General features: G+C 41.9%; 1 protein-coding gene across 1 annotated transcript in view; it reads right to left on the bottom strand.

Annotated features, from left to right (window-relative positions):
* The window catches only part of LOC118787344 (neuronal PAS domain-containing protein 3), a 272,979-nt gene that overhangs the window by 144,849 nt on the left and 102,124 nt on the right, over nt 1-26,006 (bottom strand).

Raw genomic sequence — 26,006 nt, 5'->3', positions numbered from 1 at the left:
AATTTATAGCAGGCAGCAGAAACTAGAGGAGACACGTGGGTCTAATCTTAACCCTACCAAAATCCACCACAGCTTCCTCAATGTAAATACTAAAGCTTCTCTCAAGTGCTGCTGTGCAGTACATGTCAGCCAGTTACCACTTACCAGGGCTAGCATACGGTTTCAGGAGTGAATTAAATACGCAATGGTCTCAGACTCAGACTACACCAAAAACAGAAATATAAGGCAAGTGAAAGCACTCTCCTGCACTATATCATGCATCTGTGATAAACTTGCTATTCCTGAAGAGCTGTGTGGTGGTTAAACGTGAGAGAAGCTGTTTGTTCTGTTAGTATGGAGGCTATGCAATGGAGAGCACTTGAAAGCCTGCTGGAATAACGGTCGAAAGCCTTCCTGTGCATATCAAAAGCACCACCACCAGCAAGTGGGGCATGGCTTATCAGAAATATCTGATGAAATAAATTACTGGACCAAAACTGACTTGCCCAAATATCTGATGTGTCTATGCTGCAGAGCCCTAAAAACGCAATCTCTGTGAAAAGATGGAATATATGTCTAACTAATGAAATCAAAACCGTATGCCTGAATTTGCTGAGATGTACCATTAGCATAATAATAATGATATATTTAACAATAATAATAATATTGACAAAAACAACAATAATAATAAATCATTACCATCTAGCAAAATGTTGATTTTTAACATTGCTTTTTCTTTACAGAAATTAATAAAACCACTGGGTAAATATGATGCTTTATGGTTAACATTTAATTCACTACATTTAAAGTTCCCCTTTTACCTTCTTCATTCTTATTTCATACATTTTAAGTAGCCAACACAGTTCAATTTGCTGTGATACTATTTTTGACTTCAGTGTGCTGTTGTAACTGTTACCTATTGTATTTATATTATTGTACCTGTATAGATTATATTCTGTAAACTGTCCTCATTATAAGTGCCTGCTTAATGATGGCACTTAATGCATAACAACAACAATAATAAGACAATGACAACAACAATATCAATAAAGACATTTTATTATTATTATTATTATTATTATTATTATTATTATTATAGCATGGGTATTTGAGCAAGTCACTTTTGGTCCATGCTACTATTACTCAGAACATAGCAGTCACAGAAATACTGAAAGAGAAATGATTCAATGTTCACTGAATTATTCATTTTAGTTCATTTAGCTAAAGCTAAGTTGTGCAGTACGCTGTGTAGTGACCTGCCTGCCAGCATTTCAGCTGATTACGTTCTTATGGCCTTAACAGCCTTCCCTTTTTTACTCTTTTACTCCATCTTCTTTGTTTCACACCTCTTTCAAGGACTTGCATTTATTTGCTTCTTTATCTTTCTAGGGATCCATCATTTCTTTCCTATATATATAATACAAAATCTGTCATGTATTGTAAAGCAATGATTAATGTTACACAGTAATAATACTACCAAAAAATGGCAAATAATAATAACAATATATGGACAATAACAACTAGGTAGGTCAACCAGAAAGGCCAATTGCTGTTATTCAAAACAGAAATAAAATAAAATGAAACAGATTATGATTTTCTGTTTCCATCCTAAATTTGAAAAATTTGAATACTTATTTGTGTAGATCTGCAGTCAAACTCATATCCCTCAAATGCATAAACTTTCCAGAACCATTTGGCATGTATTTGAACACTGTGAATAATCAGCAGCACAATCCACAATCCACTACATGACGCTATGTTTAATAAGTTGGACAGTATCACACTGCTTGATCACGGCTGGAGGCTGCGATCAGTTGACTGCAACACTGAGGACTCAGATGTAACTTTGGCAAAGCACCAGCCACCATAAGCCTGTACATGCAATACATATTTCAGGCAGTACATATTTGTCAGAAGATTACTCTTATTGAGTTTGACGAACTGACTTGTCCTCAGAACTCTCAGAATATGTGCAGCTGTGGCACCACATGCACCTTTGTAAAGAATTGACCCTCAACTTAGTATGAGAGCTCTTTAGCGTTGAATTTGAGGAGTTTTTCTTTCTTTTTACCAAGGCAGCAGCCAAAATAACTGCACTGCTCAAATTACTTGCACAATTTGGACTTTGCAAAGTTTACAGGCACCTGCTGATGGCATTATACTTCTGAGGCCTCTGTAACCCTAGCTGACACATGGATTCATGGGCACTTAGAACAACTACTTTTCTGCATGGCATCTTTCACTTTAGTTACGTACATTAAAATGATACCCTGCGTCTTTCACCATAGCACAGCTTATGAGACCTGTTCAAAAGTTTAATTAGTAAGACACAGTATATTTAAAATTTTGGTTAAGGAAAATCTGGTTCAGTACCTTGCCCAAGGATACAACAGCAGGACCCTACACAAACTGAAACCAGAAACCAAACTGACAGCCGTGGAGTAACAAGAACACTTTCCTAACACTCTACCACACTGCAGGCCATATATACCACACTATTGGCCAAATATACCTCACTAATGGCCAGATATATATCTCATCACTGGCCTTGTATGCCACACTGTTGGCTGTATTCCATCCTGGCTGACTAATGGCAAATAGAAAGAAACAGAGCTCTTCAATATATAAATATCTTCATTTATATCCTTTAGAATGAACAGGTTTCTCCCTCTCTTCTGCGGGCAAAGGGAGTTTAGTGGGGAAACGACAGAGAGAAGATGTGAAACAGTAAAACAAGGCTTCAAGACCTGGACAGAGTAGAATGCTCTCATTTTACCCACTTAAACTCAGCAACATAAAACCGAAGCTTAAGTTATCTGTTGCAGAGCTGCTCCACCCACACTGTAGCCGTTTTAGCCTTTGCCCTCCTCTTAACATAATCTCAGAGATTACAACAGACGTGGAGGAACTCTCAGGTCCACTGCAGACACCAACAGTGGAGAGCGGGAGGATACAGTATCTCCAGCTTGGTTGCCACAGTGACATTAGATTGCACCGTAAGAGCTGCTCTGTGCGGAATAATTGCTGGCCGATACTTTCTAGTGGTTCTGAAGTCCCTGTTGAAGTGATTTTTTTTATTGTGGTGCCATTTCTCTCTCTCTCTCTCTCATCATGGGAAACAATAGCGACAGATCCCAGGATAAGAGGGCTCTGGGAGAGCATGGCCACGGCACCCGGGAGGACAAAGCTTGTCCGGTGGCGATTCATATCAAAAAACAGTGTGGAGAGGGACTGGAAACACAACACACAGAATACATAAAGGAGAGGCTGCTTTGATACAGGATCTCTTCTGTTTGCCACGGACACACAAGAAAACTGTGGAGGTTCTGCGCTGCTGATGACAACACACCTCACAGGAGGGACTTCACTGTGTGATTGACCATAGGGGAGAAGACGAGTGCTGTGTGTGGATATGGTCTTCATTACTGTACATCTTAGCAACAGGGAAGTCTCACCCCCCTCAGTTCTCACTGACAGGTCTGACTTCACTCTAGCAGGGCTTGGTGGCAGGACCCAAAGATGGGATGCATATAGAATCAGGGGACAATGTGTTGATGGGAGACATCCCTGCTGATTTGGTCCCTCACCTCATTAAAAATGCAACAGCATCCCGTTACCCACACAACACAGGCCTTCACAGCCAGGAAGAGGTAATCCCTTACTCACAGTATATACTATAGAATTCCATAACAGAAATTGTGATCCATGCAAAGAAATGACTTCTTCCATCTGATAGTAAAAAAACTTTATTTTTTCATCCAGACTACTAAGGCATTGTGACTAATAGCGCTATCTTTAAATTAAAACATCTTCATATTGATTACTTTCATGTCATTTTTTCACAGATAAACATTTTATCCAGGTCCACATTTTCCTACACTATGTGATACTTCATATTAAAAGATAGGACACAACACCCCCTCCCCTCCACAAAACAGATCAGACAAATCCTGAGGGCCCCTGAGGCGGAGTGTGGCCATCAATATCTCCCCTGGCTGTGGAGCGGCCAAGCAGGATGACAGAATTATTGACATTGAGCAATATGACCGAGGTCAAGTTCAAGGGGCATTCCCTGTGAATCAATACCACAGGAGGAACGAAGGAAATAATGAAAAAAGAATCTCATCTCATTTGGAAATGCATTTATTAGTGCTAACTGCATCAAAAGAAGAGATGCACTGCCCTGAACGCCCTACAGCAAGAATGCGTAGATAAGCAAACAATCCATTACTAAAAGGCACCACTGTATTTCTGTTAATAAACTCATCTGAGCACAGGAGCCAGTGCAAGCTCACACAAAGGGAGAGGTTCCACTCACAGCTGGAAAAAACTGAAATAATGTGCACAATACTTCAAAGGGTGTCCAGTCCTTAGGAGAAGTTAAATATACATCTCTCTCCCCGAATGAACAAACTACTGATGTATCAAGTTGTGTATATCCAGTTCAGTGTAAACACTATCATTTTAAGTCTAAATTTTAAGTTTAAATGAAGAATAAAAGTTGTGGAGGTTTCCTCAAGAACAAGATGAGTCACACAATCTACCAATGGCAAAGTTTAGGCTTTGAAACCTGACTGCAATAGGCTAAACTGCCTATTAGTAGTGAAAACTTCAAGCAAGTCTTCCCAGGGCTAGGCAGCAGCATTTGGACAGTAGCTGCTCCTCTGCAAGAAAATGTTACCAGATGCAAACATAGCATTCAGATTAGTATCTGGTTTTTTACTCGTTAGCTACCAAAAAGCATTAGCTCTTTACCAATACAAAAATTAACAAATATTATTGACACAGCAAGATGGTTTATCCTCCCTTTATTTTAGGGGGCATCTCAGTTTGTCCACATGCAACTAGAAATCCATGATTTTACACACTGTACACATTGTAATATATACACATGTATTCTATTTCATATGCACAAATGGTCTTGTATTTAATGTCCTTTATGTTGTTGTTGTCATTTATAAGGTAGCATGTTATGTTAAAGCCATGTCCCACACTTGAGTTTGGAAGGATCTTATTGGCTGGTATGTCTTGTGCTGGAGTTCTTATAAAAAAAGAAAAAGAAAAAAGACTTCTCATGCAACTGAATTCTTCATAAAAGCCAGTGTGGAAGTACCAACACAAAAACAACATGCCAAACCCCACAATTTACAAGCCTCCCAACTTGACCTGCCAGGGCATTATTTTCCACCCTCGAGTGAATGTCATAGCAAGTGGTAGGTGTGAGTGTGTATCCAGGGGCATTATGGGTACCATGGTCTGGACTCAGCTGGGGCACCTGTGCACAGTGAAGGCCCACAGTAAGTCAGACAGGGCAAGGCCAATGCAGGTGCCAAGGAGCAGGATTTCCCAGAGCTCTCCTCTGCAGCCCAGCTTGGCTGACTGGGCAGTGTCTGGTGGGTAGGACCCCATCACCACTCCGTCACAGTGTCACGCCTCTCATCTCCTTGTCCTCCACTCACGTCCTCTACTCATGACTCTCAACACAAACCACCTGACACCCACCCAACAATTCAGAGGGAGGCAGGGGTGTGTGTTTGTGTGTGCATGTGTCTGTGTGTGTGTCTGTGTGTGTCTGTGAGGGGGAGGGGGGGGGGTCTAGCAAGCAGAGGATGATGGGGCGTGAGATGAAGAGAAAGAGCGAGAGTCACGTAGAGAGGGGAAAGAGAAGTGTGAGAGAAAGTGGGTGGAAGGGAGAGACAGAGTCTGGCAGACAGAGCGAGAGAGAGAGAGAGAGAAGAGGATTTGAGAGATAACATGAGAGAGGGTTACAGTCAGCATGAAGGCAAATCTGCTCTTTCAGAAAGCTGAGGAACAACCTGGAATGTCACCGCAGGGACTGTAGCTGTGGAAACAGACAGTGACGTGGATGGAGGGACACAGAGAAAGAAAGAGAGAGAGAGAGAGAGAGAAAGAAGCTGGGAAGCTTGGACTGACAAAGATAGTGACTGTGGGAGGGAGGGAGTGAGGGAAAGAGGATTGCTTAGTACATGAGAAGAACTGTTCCGACACTGAAAGGCTGGTGTTTCAGTCTGCCAAACAACATAATGACTCATTCAGGCAGAAAAATATTACCACCAGGGGAATATTTGGAACATCTCAGTTTGAGAGTAATTAGGGACTAACCTACACCGGCATGCTCCAGCGATGAAAGGAGAATGTAAGAAATCCCTCTGTCAGCTTTCCACTGTGGTATGGTAAATGGAAAGGACTTCTATCAACTGTGGCCAGCGCCTTGCAGAGATAGGCCTGTCAGAACACCAGATACACCTCCTCCACAACCTGCTCCCTCCCTGGCGAATGTGAATCTAGTACACAGCTATATGAGAGGTCATGTTTCAAGTCCCTCTGCTCACTATGGGTCTTGGCACTATAGTAGATTGGCCTACATTCTTTCTGAGAATGAAATGAGATAATGGCCTTTCTGCCTGGTGCAGGCAGTGGACATTTACATCTAACTGCTACAGGAAATTTATTTCAACATTTGAAAAAAAAAAAAAAAAACACTCATACACAGTGACAAACCTAGGAAACCTTGGGATTAATGCACAGCACTGGACAGACTCCGACCAAAGACTATGCTATGCTATGCATATAATTTGCTTCTACCTTTAAGTAAACTTTGTAACTGGAAGGTTTTATGATTTCGAGCATTGAATTTAATTGAAGCAAAGTGTTGAACTACCCAGAATGCACTTCAGGTCCGGAAGGCTTGGATGTGATTAACAAAGCTGTGAGTTAGACATGGCGCGATGGCATCTGACTATGACCTCTCCCAGCATAGGTGTATTTTTGCCAGATAGAGTGTGTAATGTGCTCTCATTAAGAAAACCTGGGGACAAACGGATCCGTGGGGGGGGGGGGGGGGGGGGGGGGTGATCTGTCAGTGCCCTTGACGCTTGTTATCGGTTGAATCATTAGACAGGGGGTAAAAAGACAGCACGGGTAAATCTGCAGATTTGACTTTTTAAACTTTCTTACAGCACTGTGTGCCATTTTATTTCACTCATGACATGAAAGGATTAGAATTAGATGTACAAGTATGACGGTGCTCACCCTGTGCTGGAGGACAAAAACATGTCTCACTTTCACAGAGACTTTCACAGAACCTCTCATACGGACAAGTACGCCCAGCCAGTCAGGCAAGCATGAGAGGCATCATATAGGATCCTTAAAAATGGCTGCTGCCCCATTAGTACACATCTGAGAAGCACACTGCTGTTTTTGGACAGCTCTTAGGCTGACTAACATACGGAACCTCACAGTTCTGATTTATCATCTGATTAGCCAGCTAAAACATGTGCAAGTGCTGGAATCGTAACAGGGACATTTGCTCAAACGTTTGCTGGCACAATCCCTGTATAACACAACAGAAAAACATCATTGCTAGTGTTTAAATGCTCTCCAATCACCACAGCAATGAAATAAGCACTTCGACCATTGCAGAGAACTGGGGGAATTATGGTTAGGAGGAAGGGGATGGAGCTCGTAAAATTTAACACATTGTATGAGGGAAAACTGGAGCTCCCAATAAAGACATGATCATATGCACTTACATGTTTGACTTCTCATTTCATGGCCCATACGGAAAAAATGATTATCCTAAATAAACCATATCCACAGATATGGTCATATGACTGGACATGTGATAGAACAAAAATGTTCAAAATGACCAAGTTAATCTACAAACGTATAGGAGACTTTGCAAGGACAATGTCGACTGACCGCTAATCACATAGATGACCCTCAGAAGCTAGAGGGTCAAAATCAATGTCTGTTCAGATGACAAGAAGATAATAAAACTAGAGTCATGCAGCACTTCTAATATTGTGACTCTTTGTATGGCTTTTGCTTGTGTTGTACTCTTTACTTGTAAGTCACTTTGGATAAAAGCATCTGCCAAATGAATACATGTAAATGTAAATGTAGAATAAGATTTTACAATTCCGTGGAAGGCATGAAACACAGGGTGTGTACAGTAACCATAAAACATTCCTTTGGAAAACACTAATCATGTCAATGGTTATTTCTCAAACCAGTATTTCTGGCCAGTATTGAGGGCAAGACTGTGTGAAGGGAATAACCAACACAGGGATTAGAATTCCCACACACCTTCACTTAGATTTCAACAGGAATCAGCCTCACTTCAGCGAAACTACCTGTGCTGTAAAAATTAATGAACTCTGAACCACTCGGCACATCTCCACCAAATTGCATTTTAAGGCTCACATCTCCAGGACATGCTGGGTGGTTTGATACTTTCCCACAATTCATCTTGTTGCTAAGCCAATTTTCATTTAAACGCAATTAAGGGCCTGAAATGAACATTATGTATTAGATAAAGCTGAGGAATCCGCTGACTATCCAGAGAATGGTTTTTCGAGGGGGGTGGGAAATTAATTACAAGCCATTAGGGTACAAGTCATCTTATTGCAAATGTTGAGTTAAACTGAAGAATTAGTTCATTTATTGCATTAAATACTCTGGGCTGACTTAGAGAGGCTCTTCAATTTATTACAGGGAGGTCAGTTTGGTAGAGGAGATAAGAGATGATGATCGTCGGCGGGGACAGTTGGTGTTGTAGCCTGGATACATAATATCCAAACACTCATGCTACTGTCAGATGGGGGCGAGCGGCTCATCCAACTGTGTGCCGGTTTTTGATCTACAACAAACAATTTGTTGGTTTATCATTGTCAAGTAAACTGATGTGCATCCCCTTGCATGGCACTGCACGGGTTAATCACCCTTGTCTTTAATGAGTGATTCCTGCCCTTCAGCTGTGGAAGCGTGGGAGGGTACTAATGGTGCCGCTGAAGCAGGGGTGGATGCTTTGTCACACATCACACTTTACGCTATTCCACAATGTAACAGTTGGCGGATCTTTCTTACCTGCTCACTGAAGCACATGCGGACCATCTCCATACACACAAACACTGATTTAACTATGGAATATCTGATTCATCTAGTTACATACTGGGCAACTGGTTTCCTACCACTGACAACCATGCCACTGAAAAACTGATGTAAGGTACTGTAAATCCAATGTAAAGCATAATCTCTCATGGCAGAGGGGATCAGAGAACAGACCCTGTCACCAGCAGGTTATGAGTCTGAATCCCAACAGTGGCAAATCTCATGAACAAAGCACCTGTTTATGATTTACACATAGTAAGCAGCAAGTTGTAGCCATGGAAGCCATGTCCAATAAGCATTCCTAATCTGCAGCTATGTATAGTGGTGTTGTAATGTTTTTTTAACAATCTCAGCTGCACAACCCCTGAATACATACCTGCTACTGTGGCAATGTGTGAATTAAACTGTACCGAACTTAGGGAGAAGGCTTGATAGGAAATTAACAGCAAAAAACAGGCTAATTTGTGAAGTGGTGATGCTTGGTATGGAAAGTATCAATGGCATTTCAAACAGAAATTGTGCACCGTTTGCCTCGCTGAAACCCCTGCACCCTCCCTCCACGTTTAAAGTATTTTGTCCTGGATTGCATTAGGCAGTCTGAAATTAATCTACCATTACGGGGAGAATTTAAGACTCTAAAGCTTTGAGGGTGCCTACCATAAAATAGTTTAACTGCTCTACTGAAAACATGATTGGTTGAGGCAGCCAGCACACTTTATATCATGTGCTAAAGAGGGAGACAGGGGAGAGCGAACGGGGAGCCATACAGCAGCCAAGGACTAATTTTAGTGCCTGTGCAGGAGTCCCAAGCAGGCGGAGACACACAGACATGATGGTAAACACATGGAAACATGGACGGCGTTGAGCTGCATTTTTATTATTGCTTACAGTGAGTGTGTTTAAGGGACGCAGGGCTCTGTGGCTGTTAACATCTGCAGCCGCAGATAACATCTCTTTCCAAGGTGCCCTTCCATGTGGAGAATTGAATTAGCCAGCGACGGGGCGAACACATGGCTGGCAGAGAGGGGGCTGATGGGGGACGCCACCTCCCCTCCACTTCCCTCATCCACAGGCAGGCCGGGGAGGAGGACGTTTGCTCCGCAACCGTGGAGCGGGGCTCCCATTCAAATTAAGATTGGGGCCACACTCAAAATCCAGAGCATGACACTAAATCTTGCCAGTGTGCCGGGATGCTTTCTAAAAAATGAAAAAATGAAGAAAAAAAACAGCTCTCCTTCAGAGGCTCATTCTGATGTGGCCGAATGTAATTATGAGGTCTTGATGATTCAACACCTAATGCATCCTGTGCCCTAATTAAGTTTCTCACTGTCCACTCCTGACATCCGTGCCTGACAAGGGGCTAGCATTTGCGTACAGGTGGGTGTGTTTCTGAGTGATGGTAGAGACATTTAAAGCATCTCATGGCTGTGGGGATAGAGGACTATATTATTGCTACTGCTGCTACTATGACATTATTAGGTTTGCCAATGCCCTAGTCCAGAGCAACGTACACATCATCTGTTAACAGAGCTGGATATTTACTGAAGAAATTTGGGTAAGCGCTTTGCTCAAGGGTACAACATCCATGCTCCACCACTCCATCCAGGCTCCATGAGTGCCTGTGTTGTGTGCGTGTGTGTGCGCATGCCTCTGTGTGTTAGTGTCTGTGTGTGTTTGTGTGTGCGACACTGGTGGCTCTCCAGCCTCCAGACCCCCAGCTGCAGGAACAGGGATGGGGGAACTCCCTGCCTGCTTGTTAGCAGCACTTTGGGAAGGGGGTGTGCATGTCAGCAAACATCATGCCCCAGAAGAGGCCACATTTCTCAGCTGACTTTGCAAAGTAATGAGGCGAATACCAACACGTTTCAGAGGCTCTGGCTCCTAGGGAAGGTATTTTCTACGTTACATGAGGCTAATCAGATGAAAAAATGCTCTTTCTTCAGCTCTGTATTTCACATCAGATTCCACCTCCAGGCTAAGGTTCCCCACTGTGCAAGCCACTCCTCTAACCTCTGGGTAGGGGCTCACTTTAGTAACCTCAGGGCTCTTCTGTCCAATCAAGAAGTATTCAGGTTTGATACCACCACATTACTATTAACTACACATATGTCACATTCACAAACATTCAAACACCTCTGACAGAATGTCACACATTACACACTTTTAACTTTAATGAGACAATTTAGTTACAAAACTTTGTACAGATAAACCAATAGGGAAGCTTGCAGCACATAAAGAAATAAATCATTCAAACCAATAGGGATTATGAAGTATGATTTCCAAATACTCTTCAACAAGAGTCCTTTGTGTGGCTTTAAAATAAAGGGATAATATTTACAATAATATTTGAATGATGGGAAACAATTTGCATGTATGTCTCAGGAGATTAAAGATATTTTTCATGCATCCTGTTGAAAATACACATGATAACTTTCTAACATGTTGTACTCTCCACGGTAAGAACATGCCCAGTGAAACAGAGCCCTAGGCAGACTGCTGTATTATTGATGCCCTGAGAGTGTGTGTGTTCCTCCAAGCTCCTGCGATCACCGAACACAGTGCTAGGACAGCACTGTGGAAATGACCGGTCTGCTTCAAATGCACACAGCCTCTCATTTATTGATTAGGGGGAGCCTATAAACAGAGGTTCTGCTCATTTCCCTGCCCCTAATTAAAGTCTGCTTGGCTATCTTAGATGCTTTTACATTCCATTCCTGCAAACGGTGGTCCCGCCACTCCCAGCCCAGTCAGAAACCATCAGCACGACTGGCATCGAAAAAGCCAAGGGGTCTGTTTCTGTTTGGTCAGGGAATGCAGTGGTGCAGCCACGTTTTAAACACTTCAAAGTTTCCCAGGAAAAAGAAAGAAAACTGAATGAAAAGGTGTTTCAACATCAGACGGGGCTGCAGCGTTCCACACGAGCTGTGGACAACTTCAAAAGCACTTCTTTTCCCTGCTGCTCAGCCTCGGCAGTTCTCACTTGAAGTCGCGCTGTGCCGGTGAACGGCACTCTGTGATGATCACTGTGTAAGAAGTGACAGACCTCCACAAGGCACAGTGTAATTGTTGTGATTATGTACCTTGGAACAAGATAAAATGCTCACTTTTTATTTTCTAACGACATGACCCGACAGACATGTGTCTGTGTGTGTTTGTGCTATTTCCTGGCTTAAGATCCTGTAAGAATAATTAACTGACTGAAAAAAAACCTTCTCAATCACCTGGTTGTACAAAATGGGCCAGATAAAGTAAACTGCACTGGGTAATGAAAGAAAAATGGATAGGAACAAAATGTAATTATGTAGGCGAAGGGCTTTCATGTAAAAGTCTGCTTGATGGCTTTGTTCTGTCTATTTGAAAGGACGTTGGTTGCAAGTTTCTCCTTTATGGTGATGGAGAGAGACAATGGAAGTGCCGGCTACACTTGAGGCACTGTGGGGACTGGAGGCAGCTTTGCCTTTGAACAGGTCAGCCTGTTGCAGGCCAAGCCCACACCACTGAGGCTCTATCAGCCTATGTTTGGGGAAAAAACACAGTCTCTCACAGCCTTTCAGCTACTGTGTGTGTGTGTGGTTTCAGTGCCATTATAAATTACCAGTGAGTAGTGATAAACAAAAAAAAAAACCTATGAAGCCGTTCTGATCAGGCCTTCACAACAGTTTTCAGGTTTCACCACAGCTATTGTCAAATCTTAGAGACACAACTTTTTACACCTGCACATTCTCCCTGCTCCTAATTTATCCTATTTAATCTGCTATTCACGCCTCATTTAATGCCTTCAACTGCACTCTTGCACTTTTTAAATGAGGAAAATACAGGTTATAACTAGGAGGGTGAATCTTTAGCTTCAAACTGACGGTATACTGTATAACAGTGGTATCTTTCAATAAAAGGTTAATACCTCTCAAGTCAACTCCAAGTACACAAACTAACTTCGCTTGTTTCTGTGAGATAAACATACACAAGGTATGAGCTGTTTCAATGGATATTCTACCAACTGTATTCAGATTTGACTACATGTTAGTGTCTGCACAATGACTGATATGTATCTCAAGAGCTGAACAGAATGATTGATTATATAAACGAAATGCAATACCTCTACACAAACTGAGGCCTTCTAACTAATCTAATTAATCTGCTAACTAATACTGTTCATGGGCTTTTTGGTTTCATATAATCTCAATGGCACAAGTTTCACTTTAAGGGTGTTGTTTTAGATTTTTTATTTAAATTTATTAAGACCTGGAAGGCACTCTGAAAAACTGCATTCACTATATGGCATACAAATAAAAATAGGTCCTGAAAAGTTTCTTGGCCTGTCAAAACCAACCAGTCTTCATGGAGGCAAAAAATACTCACAATTAAATCTATGAAATAACTGAATTATTTCATTTTTTCCTCTTAATCGAGGATTATGTTACAATTCCTCCAGTGTTTTGAGTATGTATCTTTTTAGTGCATTGTTATTATATATTATTATACTACATTATATACAACTAGAACTTACTGTAATTATTACTTATTACTTATGTTTATATTATTTAATTTTTACTTACTTATTTCTTTTATAACCAGGGAAATTTATCTAAATGTAATTCCAAAGTGGATTTATTTTGTATCATCTGATTTATTAAGCTGGTTGAGTGAGTCTCTGGAAACGAACACCATTGATAATGAGGAGGACAACCACACTGTGAGTATGTTCTCCGCTGTGTTTTCTGCAGTCTTACACCACACGGATTTTCACTCCGGATGCATCCGTTGTCCAGAGATGACCAACCCCACGAAGACAGCGGGGCCTTCTGAAGTAAATAGTCTCATCTTATTTCCATGTTTCTCAGGTCCCTCCTGCCTCATTATTGTGGACGGCAATGATTACAGATTACACAAAATTTACATGGAGAAGGGGGCCCCCCTGCACGCACTGTAAAATAAGTGTCAGTTTTGAGGAATATCAGCTGTGAAATCGATTGGGGTGTTGCACTCTCTGACGGGCGGGCTGTGGCCAGCCCCAGTCTCCCCCGCTGCAGCTACAGGCTACTTCAAAAGGCAATTAGTCTGATTTCACATTCCCCGGCAGCTGAATAATTTTGTGTAATTTCAGCAGCGCTGGATGGGTGCCAGGTTTGCTGGAAAGCGCGTCCCCCCGGTTCCTCCTCGAGCCCCCTGCCTCTCCTCTGCATCTCTCTCCCCCGCTCCTGATAATTTGGCAATCCTGTTGAAACACGGCTGTCCTAATTACATGGGGATCAGCACACAGTGTCCCCTTTACCCAGGCTTGTTCCCAGAAGGGGCCTGGTCACCTGTGGCCCTCGCACACGCACCCCCCCCCCCCAGCTCAACCACCCTGTGCCTTCGACTAATTTCATCTTAGTACAGTGCTGTCAGACAACTCCCCTGTCTCTGAGCTTTTAATCGATTAGCTCAATGTCTCTATAATGCATCACCAGCTGCCAGGTGAAAGGGATTGGGCAAACAGACAGTTTAATTACTGTACCTGCAACTCCGACACCCAGACAAAAACAGCCGCACATTCAAACAGCCCTACCCATCCATTCTCCCCAAAGTAGGAGCCAGAGTGGCATCTAACGGCCACACAAAAATGCAGGTACACCAGGCCAATATGTACCCTGCGTGAGACCTTCAGTTTGACCTTGGAAATAAACAAGTAGTCATGCATGAATTTCAGATGCACACGGTAACAAATACAAACACATCATCAAAATTCACACTGCATCTACAGACGGAGGAAGTAGGCAGAAGATTAGCCATCCGAGGAGCTTTTGATTCGTCTGTAGCTGAGGAGAGCACATGCATGGTAAAAATGTACTCTTTGGCCAGGGTTTCTGGTGTTATAAATGTAATTAAGACATCCAATCATGTTCCCAAGATGTTGTGATGTAGGCACAGGCCTGCTGCGTACTTAGCGGTGTTCTTATTTAAATTTCTACTTGTTCCAATTTTCAATTAGTGCATGTTTACTTATAGAATGATTCCCGCAAGGTTTGGTTTCATACAAATATATCAATAAAGATAATTGAAATTTGTCAGACAGTGCGTGCTGCATGAATGCTGGGAGCTCTGCCTTACCAGTCAACAAAGCAGACTGGGGTAGCTTTAATTGGTAGACAGAAACACAGTTATTCTTCAGTACTGATCAAAGGGGGAGAATAATAATACAAAATGATCTGTACAGAAATCAGGCAAAGAGGCCCTGCCATGCCTCCCCTCTAAGTGCACAGTATGACTTTGGTAAACATGCAGTTTTTTCAAATATAATAACCTACCCATGAATACATTCCCTACAGAGATCTTTTTTCAGAGAGAATATCTGCAGAATATAAATAATTACCATTTAAAAGCCCTGAGTCATTAAAAAGGAATGAAAGTGATTGATAAGTTTAAAAGCGTTTGAGTAGGCTGGGGGAGAAAAAGAACAGACAGTCCACTTTCGAAAGTGTCTACAGAATTGATTTAACAAGTTTAATGTGTGCATCAGTGTGGGGCTATTACTGGTCGTAAGCTTCACTGATGTTATTTGTTCGACTGGCAAAATACTGCTCTTTAGAATGAGCGCATTAGGGCTAAAATTGCAGAGAAAACCCTATTACAACTTTATTGCTGGTAAATTGGAACCAAACCTTGTCTGTATTTCAATTATTCTGAGTTACCCGAGAAATAAATCGATTTTGTATAGGCTCAATCACAGAGACAGTGATGAGAAAGGGCTTATTACACCATGCCAACCCCTGCCTGCTCTTTTGTTTTTCCCCTCAGCTATTTTCAAGAAATTGCCAATTAAGTACTTTTCTTTCTTATTGGGTTCCTGAAGCTGTTCCGTCCATGAAGAAGAAATCCATCATACGTCCTGTATGGGGCTGTGTCGTCTCTGACGCCTGTTTGATTTTTAAGTTTTAAATTTGGTTCTTTCACCCGACAGAACTCTCCCCCCCACCCCCCACAGATGTCAACACAAATTCACAGTGAGCAGCGTGACAGATAATCACTGCACAACTCTGCACCATTACAACGAGCTGCTTTACAGCAAGAGATAAAACCGAGTAATAAACCAGCACCATTTGTGCTTTAATGGTGAAATGATTGTGCAATGCAGTTTGCTTTTATTATTAGAAGAGATCCATTCTCATCACATTTCATGTCTTGTTGCCTAGTTGTTGAGAGCCAGAGCCACTCCACTGATGTGCACAGATATGACATTCTTACCTTTAGTTAAGGAAACTGTAAATCTCTTCCCTGCATTACCTTAATTGGAAATCAATAAAGTAAGTAATAAAGATAGTGCTATGGCACTGTAAGGCTTTCATACAGTACATATTCTACATAATACAGACAACAGACACTGCAAGGCATTCATACCATGCAAATTCAAATATCTTAATTTATTGCTCAAAATGACCCCTCATTTCAGCATCAAAACAATAATGTGAAATATGTACCCAAAACACCTCACATTTGTACACAAAAAATAGAAAATGAAAAACTGTTGAAGGCATTAAAACCTCTTTCTACAGGCATGCAACAGATTGAAAGAAAGCAGTAATTACTCTGCAATAACCATGGTTGTGAGAAGTCATATTCCAGGAGCCTTGACAACCAAGTGATTTTATCAATGTGCTGCATGATTCAACACAATTACAGCATTGAACAATGCTGATGATCTCCTCCCATTGGCTGGCATGTGAAGTCATTTTTTGTGTGCTCCATGCTGGTTCATCACTTCGATGCATTTGCCAAAAAAAAAAAAACAGACCATACAGGTATGCATGTCAAAGCATGTGAATGGAAGAAATGATACTGTGTTGGACAAGGTCATGAACAATATAACTTCCATCTACATTTATCTGGAATCTTTCCTCTGGGTCAATTTCTGTAATCATTTAATTAGAAAGCAAGGTGTACAGGAATCCTGCTTAAAAACAACTGCACATAAAAGGGAAATAACGTGTTTTCTTCTCTAAAGAGGAAAAAAATCACTAATATTGGAATAAACAATATAAAAGTCTTTATATGATTACTGCCAGAAAAGGATTTTATTCAGTTATAAATAAGGCTTTTTATCATTTGTTCCAATGCAAGTGCTTTGGATTTGGGATTTTCTTGCTTGGTATTACTTTACAAAAATGATTAGCCTCTTTGTGTGTTGTACTCGATTGTTCCCTGACATTTGTGGGATAAAGCCGGATTTAATCTCCAAACTGCTTTTTCTGTGATTGGGGGGGGGGGGGGGGGGCTACATGGAATAACCTAAAATATGGAGTTTTTTCCTACCGAATGTTAAACAAATCATGGCCCCAATCATCAAGAACAAAGCCAGAAACATCACCTTCCCACAATTAACTTCTGTATATACCCCCTCTCTCATCTGTCATTGTGAAGTAGTTCTTGTCCACTCAGACACTGATGAGGTTCTGGGTTTGACCACCAATCACAATCAAATCCCACACATGGAATATATGTCCCTGAAAACACGCCTTACCATGTTTAAGTCGAGGGGCTTAAGTTCACTTCCTTTCATTTTGCACTTGCACCACTTATTTATTACCAATTTAATTTGAAAATATAATTTTTATTCAGACTGAAAAAAACTATACATGCAAAATACGTATGCGTATTCAGTGATGGAAATTTTAGGTAAGGCAATTTGAAACTGTCTGCATTGACCTACCCAGTGATGCATGCAGTCTTTCCTGATTGAGCTGAGTAGGAAAAAACTGTGAGTTACAGTGTGACGTACATACAAAAGACTACAAAAGATAGTCTATGCAATTTGGTGCTGGAGACCGCAGTGTTTTGAGAGACAACCTGGCTTTTTGCTATCAGGCACAATGCATTTACAAGCCCTTTCAGAGATACAGCCTTGATTAAAAACACCAGATAGGAAGTACACTTTGGTGCGACAGTACGCATGCTGATCAATATTACTCTCACACCTGTAGCTAAGCCTGCAGCGGAAATCAAGGGCTGACAATGAGGTGCAATACATTCAGCTCTGGTTTCTCACCCTAAAACCATTAGTGGAAGCAAATGAGATGCAGCTGACTGAATTTGGCTGCTGTGTATTATCCAGGCTAGCTCTCGCCCCATGATCTCAGCATGGACGACTGGTACTAAGGACCCCTTTAAGTGAGACCAGCCCAACCCAGCAACAGCATCATACCCCTGTTGACTACATCACAGGCCATGTATTCTTTTGGCTGATTCCTGAAAAGAGACAGATACCTCCTATTCCCAAATGTAAGACTTTACATTTGGGAATAGGAAGAAACTACGCCCAATGCACAGTTAGATTCATACAGCATGCACTACACTATATAAATATTCATGATCTAATGGCTGACTCCTTCCATTTGCAACTAAGCATTGCCCTTTTTCACAAGACACAGTTAGCTGTGCAAAAACACAATCTGATGAGCAAGGCGAATCGGCATGTAAGTAAGTGTGTTTTCCATCAAAGTCCGGGAGTTTGCAAAGGTTGTGTGTGAAAATTTGTTGTGGGTTTTTGGAGTCAAATATGGAGACTCACCCGGGTGAGGAGACATTCTGCAATAATGCAGAACAAGATGTTGTACAAGAATATTAACCCTACTCATAGGCTAGATGGTGTCACTCATGGCTCATGGTAAAAGGCCTTTTACTTTTATCTCCCTCCCCCCCTGTGAAAAAAAATATGCAGACAAAACATGGTAAACCAAAACCCACATATTTACATTAACATAACATGATAATGTATGTCCTCTTCTATAGAAACGTTCAGTCTGCAGAAAGCAGCATTGCAGATCACATGGCTTTACCCATCAGCATGAGAGCCCTCCGCTCTGTAACATCACAGCACTGTAAATTCACCCTGACTGACGCCAACAGAAAACCAGAAATCCGGCTGTGGAGTTTAATTAAAGGATCTGCATAATTTGAATGTTATGAAAAAAAGTTCAAAATCACATCAACGCCTTTAAGTTGATATCATTTAATGGGATCAGCTCATTTACAGCGAGCTTCTTCTGCTGTCTGCCGTGCACGACACAGAGAGAGACAACGCAGGAACACTGATCTCTCCCCTGTTAAGACAGATGAGGGGATGTAAGTAGGGGTGGAGGCAGGGGGGGCACTCTAGTTGTGACAATTAAACCGCTCTCCGGTTAGATGCATCTCCTTCATATTGTGACAAGGCAATGGCAAAACAAATCGGAGAAGAAAAGAAAGATGTTATTAATCCGAGGAACATGAGGCCTCTGACCCACTCAAAAACAATGGGGATTCATGTCAGACGGGACTTCTAGCTACAGTCCCTTCCCTGGCACACAAATCTTTCTTTACCAGTAATTGGCTTGGCAGTTTTATATACAGACAGTGTTAAGCAGTACATGTAATACCTCAAACATTACTGTCACTATCCCCCCTCTGTCACTTGATTTATGGGCTAAACTGGGAATAACGTTTAAACTAAGGTCACAGCAAGAAAACACAGTAGAGAGAACCAGAGAGCATGTCTTATTTCTTCATTACTTACACTAAATCTCACTGAACACCAGCCTGCTCTCCCACCAGCTTCACCTACTGGCCCTCCAAACAACTAAAACTCAGCAGATTTAACCACAACGTATGAAAAAGCATAAGGAACAAAACAAGCACATGCTATTTACTCCCACTGAAAAAAATCCTCAATTTTAAAACATAATAGATGTGTAGACCAGACACGTGGTTTAAAAGATAAATATGCACAGATTTGAAAGACAGGAAGAAGCTTCATGGATGATGTCTGTGATTGGTGTAGAGCTTAGAGAGGTGCGCTAATGCAAATCCCATAACACAACAAGAAATTTGGCTCCTAAATCACATTACATAAAATCAGATTTCCCCATAAGTCTGTAATTTCTGTCTTATAATGGAGCCACTCCATACTCACAGAGGAATCAACACAGGCCTGAGCATTTTTCACGAAGGAAGCAATATTAATTTCCTAATCAGAGAACATTCATTTACTGTGGACTGAAAGAGTGCACAGTCACTCTGGTGTCAAAGTCAATTCCACCTTCATTGCTGAAAGCCCTTTTACACCCCCTCATATCAATTCAACAATAAAAAATGTGCATGTTTCATAAAATGATTGACTCCAACTCTGGCAAATTGATCTGGATCCTTGGAGATTGGTGAAACCTAAATGAAGTCATTTTTGCAGCAGCACCAGCCTACCCCAAGGTTTGCATGTGAGGGGGGTGGGGGAGGGGGTGGGCAGCCCAATGCAGGGAGTCCAGTGTTATTTCTAATTGCTTAAAACTCTGACAAATTTCATCAAACGTGGCAAGGGGACGGTGGGTGAGAGCTGGGATTCAACAAGGGACTTCAAAGCAGACGGCATCGAGATGGTACTGGTGTAGGGATTCCATAAGTGAAACACAGACCTCATCTTTTATTCATGCGTACATATCCATTCTCATTAGTGATGGCTACCAATGTGCACGAGATGGCATGGGTGTATGGGGGCTGGGGGATGGATCTGCACTGGCTGCTGATTGACTCAGCCTAAGTCCCACCGGCGGTTGCCGCTGTGCGAGGGTGATGGATGCCCTCATACCCTGATGCTGTCTGAGGAGCCCTGGGGCAGGACCTCCTGCCTGTATTTCTCTCGTTCTCCCCTCAGAGGACACGGCCACATGACCGCTGCGTCCCCCTCGGCCAGTGGGGGGTGTCTAGGTTGGAACGCGCTGGTCGGCCAGGCCCCAACATTAAGACATCTGCAGCCACCAACGCCTCCTGCTGGACAGGTTATCACTGTGGTCTTGTGCGCCATGGCACCATGAGCAGAGCTGCACTCAAAGAAGGCAGAAAAATAAACTTCCATGAGCATAGCTCCTATCAAGCAGCTTATTAAAGATATCAGGAAACCAAATGGGTGACCGAAAAATGCTAGTCATGCATTAAGTAGTCATAGCTAAATGCTTCACACATGAATCAGCACATTTTCCCCCCAAGAGCTAGCCTGCATCTTATTCTCAACACAGTTAGCCCATTTCCCTGGAACACATGCGCACACTCCAGCCAACACAGTAGCAACTGAAGTCAACAGCAAAAAATAATAAAGAAATTACCTATGCCCAGTCATAAATCACATTTCCAAAGGAGGCTAAAAAAAGCTGCAAGATTTAGTAGATATCAATTAAAAGTGGAGTGACTGAATTCATGTTGCATTAGCCTGTAAGCACAGGGGGAAATAGGAGTCCTGAGAGGATATTGGCATGGTAATGTTTTAAAAGCACGATATCAAAGAATTATTTTTGACATTTTGATTCATGCACAGTTATAAAGCTCCAAGACAACATGGTTTAATTATAAAACATATTACGACTGCCTTAGTCAAGCCAATTAAATTTGATTGGATACTTTCTTTATTCAACAAGCTCTTTTCATGTCATTTTAATTTAGTGTCAAAGCAGCCGGAATATTGGAAACTAAATTATTTACTACAGCCCATAAGCCAATAATGCTCCATTTGTCTCGTACTGAGAGGGACTAGACTAACAAGATTATTAAGGACATTACTTGTAATAGTAAATGTCCTTCACTTTATTTGAGCTCCATGCTGTGCTTTTAGACGTTGCGCTTCAAAAGAGCTCTACTTCATGTAGATGCAAGTCCCGTTGTCAAGCTGATTCTGCTGGGGGTTTGGCAGGGCAGGTGGGAGGGACGGTCTATTCATAGACACCGAACCCGTTGAACATGTCACATCAGTACAGACACTAACTTTTGACCAGAAAACGCATGAGCCATGCTTCACCAGGCTGGTGCATCATTTCCAGTTCAGATGCATTCAATTCTTTCCAATCCCAACCAATCTGTAGTATTGCCCTAATCCACGACAACAAGGCTTTTTAAGCTCAACTGTGTCTATTTTAGAGAGAATAAGGGTTTATGATTTTTGAGCTGGTGCTGTCTTTGAGAGTTCCTTAATGCTGAGTTTTTTTGACAAAGCACCAGAGAGCAGGAAAACAGTGCTCTCATTTCCTGTGCAAGGCAAAGGCTGGTGCTTTGTACCAATTTGCGCAGATATTAGCTACAGCTGACTAAACGGCCAGTCACAAAGCGAGAAACAAGGCCCTCCATATTCATTTTGACTGTCAGTCTGATTTATTTCTCCATTATTGGACCATTTGCATTTGCAAAAGGACTAATTACCAGACCCACCAACGCAAGGTACAGTGCTTACATATGCTAGACAAGCCATGGGAAAATACTGAGTGTTTAGCCAGTGTTTCCATCTTTACATCATTTGTAGGCTGTCTGTTTTGGAAAACGTAAATTAATCATGAAAGAAGGTGGGGCCAATTCTCTCCATAGTGAGAATATACTTCATTTTTTCTACAACAAACCCTGGAGGAGCCAAAGATTTCTTTTTCTCTCTCTCACACACACATACACACACAGAGAAAGAGAGAAAGAGAGAGACAAATGTACACTTACAAACACACATACACAGACATACACAAACAGACGTACATAGACACAGACACAGACACAGACACAGACACACAGACACACACACACACACACACACACTGTTGTGGGGAATTTGAGGCAACCCAGGAGAGCAGCCACATATAGCGACTGCCAACATTGCCTTTGTCATCTCCATTTAGCATAGAAATATTGCTGTAAGTACAGCTGCACTAAAATTTGATGCTAATATAATTAAAGCTGAAGCCGAATATGCATGATTTTAAATCCTTGCAAAAATCTTGTGAAATGAAATGTCTGGTGTGAGAAAAACTCCCTTCTAAAAACTCTCATGCGAGTGTTCCCAGTATTCCATTTAACAGTTATATATTTATGAACAAAGTAGGAACACCGCTTTCAGTTATTAAAACACATTGTTTGACAACAATGCGTCCTGGAGCTGTTTGTGTCGACAAAAAGGTGTACAAGTAATTGTTTCCATGGCAATTACTTTCTTTGGTGCACACAGGAAAAAAATAAAGAAAATAACACAAGCATGCCCACAGCCTCCATGCAGCCAAAAGCAATTTCCTTTTCTAATTTTAGTTATGCAAGGCCTATGGGCATCATCAGCATTTAGTAATTAGTTTTATAATTACTGCTGTTTTGCTCTCTGTCATTCAATTTTTCTTACACTACGACTGGGGAATGAAACATCTCGCCTTCACAGCTGGGCAAATTACTATCCATTTACAGAGTGAGGAATACAGGAAGTTGGTTGGTTTTTTTCCTCCCTAAACCGCTCCACAGGCACCCCTGTCGAGGTCCGGGGCCCTAAATCACTCTCATGGTTGTGAGCGTCCTTTGTGATGCAAACGGAATTAATTCCCTCATTACCAGTAACAATGAGAGTGGCACAGTGGGCACACAGAGAGGGCGCTTTAATCAACGCCCCCTCACAGCCAACCTGCTCGCCCCACACCCCTTTCCACGGGGCTCGCCCACTGGCCCACACCGTGATCTATTGCACAAGCGGATTAGGCTGTGATGCAGAGGGATTTAGGCACCAAATAATTACTAGGTTGGCAGCTTTATGAGGGGTACAAAGGCTTTGATGAGATGGCTTCTTTAACTGTGTCGGAGGTGTAGTGTTACGTCTGTGATATGCTCTTAGAACAGGTTAGACTGTACTGCCCCCTCTCTCCTCTTGCAAATCCGAGCCTCACCTGCCACATTTCCTCTAATGCCAGGATTAGGTTCTTTCAGAAGTGGACTGAATGGAAAAAACCTACACCAATGGGCAACCTTAACCATCAACACAGAGAAAGCTAACTGTTTCAGTGCTTTAGTGCTTGATAAGGAAAACGAATGCACTATGCAGGTGCAAAAAGGTAGTTGTGGAACTGACAGACGATGCTATCTTGTCTCGACACTACTGCCTGATGACACAGAACACACAAGTGCGTGAGGAGCCCTTTTTTTTGGAACCATCCATTTTTTGCTGTTAATACAGTGTGGCATTTTGGCGGCCAGTTCCTGCTCTGCATGCATGAATAATAAATGCACAGGTGGCGGAGGGGGTCAGGAGGCATGCGCCAGCCTCTGAACAAGAGAAAGGTCACGCTTGTTTGTGCAGTGTCCTTCAACAGATGTGAATCGCCTCTGACAGAGACCAGCAAATTTCGGTTAAAACGCTTGGAAAAAATTAGTTGATGGGTCAATTACGGTAAAGGTCAACAGACACAAAAGGAGACCGGCTCGCCTGCGCAAGTTATGATAATAAATCAACACTTGAAAACTGGAGGTCAAATTCTTTTACTTCTGACGCCATTACTACCTGCAGCTTTCATTATGGAAAAGGGCCAACGTTCTTAGCCCTGGCTCCATTATTTCATATGGAGTGTTTTTTTAAATGATGTTTGGGACCTTATGTTGCCATTATTGTAGTACAAATGCCAGTTCTATCCTGTTTTCCTTTGCTAAAATGAAACAAGAAGAACATTTTTTTTTTGTTTCCAATCTTTAAGCAAAGACCTGCTTTGAAACAGAGTAGATTTGCCAAATGTCGACACAGATTTCCCTAAAGGTTACAATCATCAGTTATTAAGTAAAAATTCCTTGCCAGAAGTCAGCACAGTCATTTCTTCAGCAAATCTCATACAATAACATATTCATGGCAGCGCTGACATGGGCACACATGTAAAGGAGGGGGAAACTAATTGAAAGACAGGCCTGGTGAATGAACCTAGGGCTCCAGAGGATCAGAAACTGCGTTACCGCTGCTGCTCACCATCAGCTGCGCATGCAAACAGATCTGAGGAGATCTGGGGCGTGTCTGCTGCGACTCCTTATCCGTTCATGTGAGAGTTAGCATGCAGCACACAGCTAAACCTGGCTCAACCTGCAGCCCTGGTGGCCTCCAACTACGGTGGACACAGACGTGGACCTTTTGAGACCCAAGGGTTTGGAAGAGGGTCCACGAGGCTCCAGGATACATTAGTTCCAATGTTGCAGAACAACAAAAGGGAATCAATGTCAGCACAAAGAAAAACAGGTGAGCTGGGTAACTCGATTGAAAGTGACACCATCGATAAGACATTAAGATGCACTACTGCCACTCTTGTCCCAAGGCCACAGGATTCATTAATGCAACCAAACGCAATGCTGATAAGCATGTTTTTATGCATGATACTAGAGCAAAACAGGATTGCTATGGGATATATGAGAGAGCACCTTCATAACCTCTTGCCATTTGCTTCATATGAATATATAGCATTGGCCTTATAGCTGTGGAACAGTGGAATGCACATCGAGCAGCCTGCACAATGGGGTAGACCAAACCATACGTTTCCTCATTAAAATGCATGTAGTTCTTCAAAAGGAGACAATGCAATGATGCCACCTGTTGTGTGCTGTGAAGAACAAACAGCACACAGTAAAAATGGATTTTTTGCAATTTGCTTACATTTCCATGGCTGCTCCTACAGGCCTTCACCTTAAAAAAATATTCAGTATGGTATAATTTCAAAGGCCATGCCTTTGTGATGGATTTTTAATTTTTTTTCCCCTCAATTGGATAAATTCATTCCTTTTTTTATTCCTAAAGTTGAATGTCAGAATTTATATTTTTCAATACTGCTTAACAAGAGGGATCTGTGTGTGTATGACATGAAATATATTGTCTTGATCTCTCCAAATGAAAATCGCTATGTTTTACAGATCTATTTTATTCTGAGCCCAGTGCATCCAACTGAAATATAGCAACTACTGGAAATGGCAAAGGGCAAAAAAAGCATCTAAACTGAATAGATTAAGAAAAAAAATTTAAACGTATTAGTTTTGTCTCTAGCCACCTGTTTTGTGTTTTTTCAGTCAAATCCTGAAATGTAGAGTGATGTATCCCAATTACTTATCATACCACAATGTACATCTTTTGCTTTGTTTCGTTAGAAGAGTGAAATACACTGTGCATGTATGTGTGTTCAGGATTTACCTTTGACAGAGGCTCTGCTGTACAAAGTAGGTTCATACAGGCTGAGCCTCTACGGCAGACACAAATGGTCTGCAGTGTGGGACATTAGTGCCCCTTTGTTACTGCAGAGCTATAACCAGGAGAGCTTGCTTAGCTCAGTTTCTCTTACATATTGTTGACTCATTCCAGGTCA

The sequence above is a fragment of the Megalops cyprinoides genome, chromosome 12 (assembly GCF_013368585.1).
Source record: "Megalops cyprinoides isolate fMegCyp1 chromosome 12, fMegCyp1.pri, whole genome shotgun sequence".
Classification (NCBI taxonomy): Eukaryota; Metazoa; Chordata; class Actinopteri; order Elopiformes; family Megalopidae; genus Megalops; species Megalops cyprinoides.
Note: the sequence above shows the minus strand (reverse complement) of the source record. Positions and strands in the feature narration are given on the sequence as shown.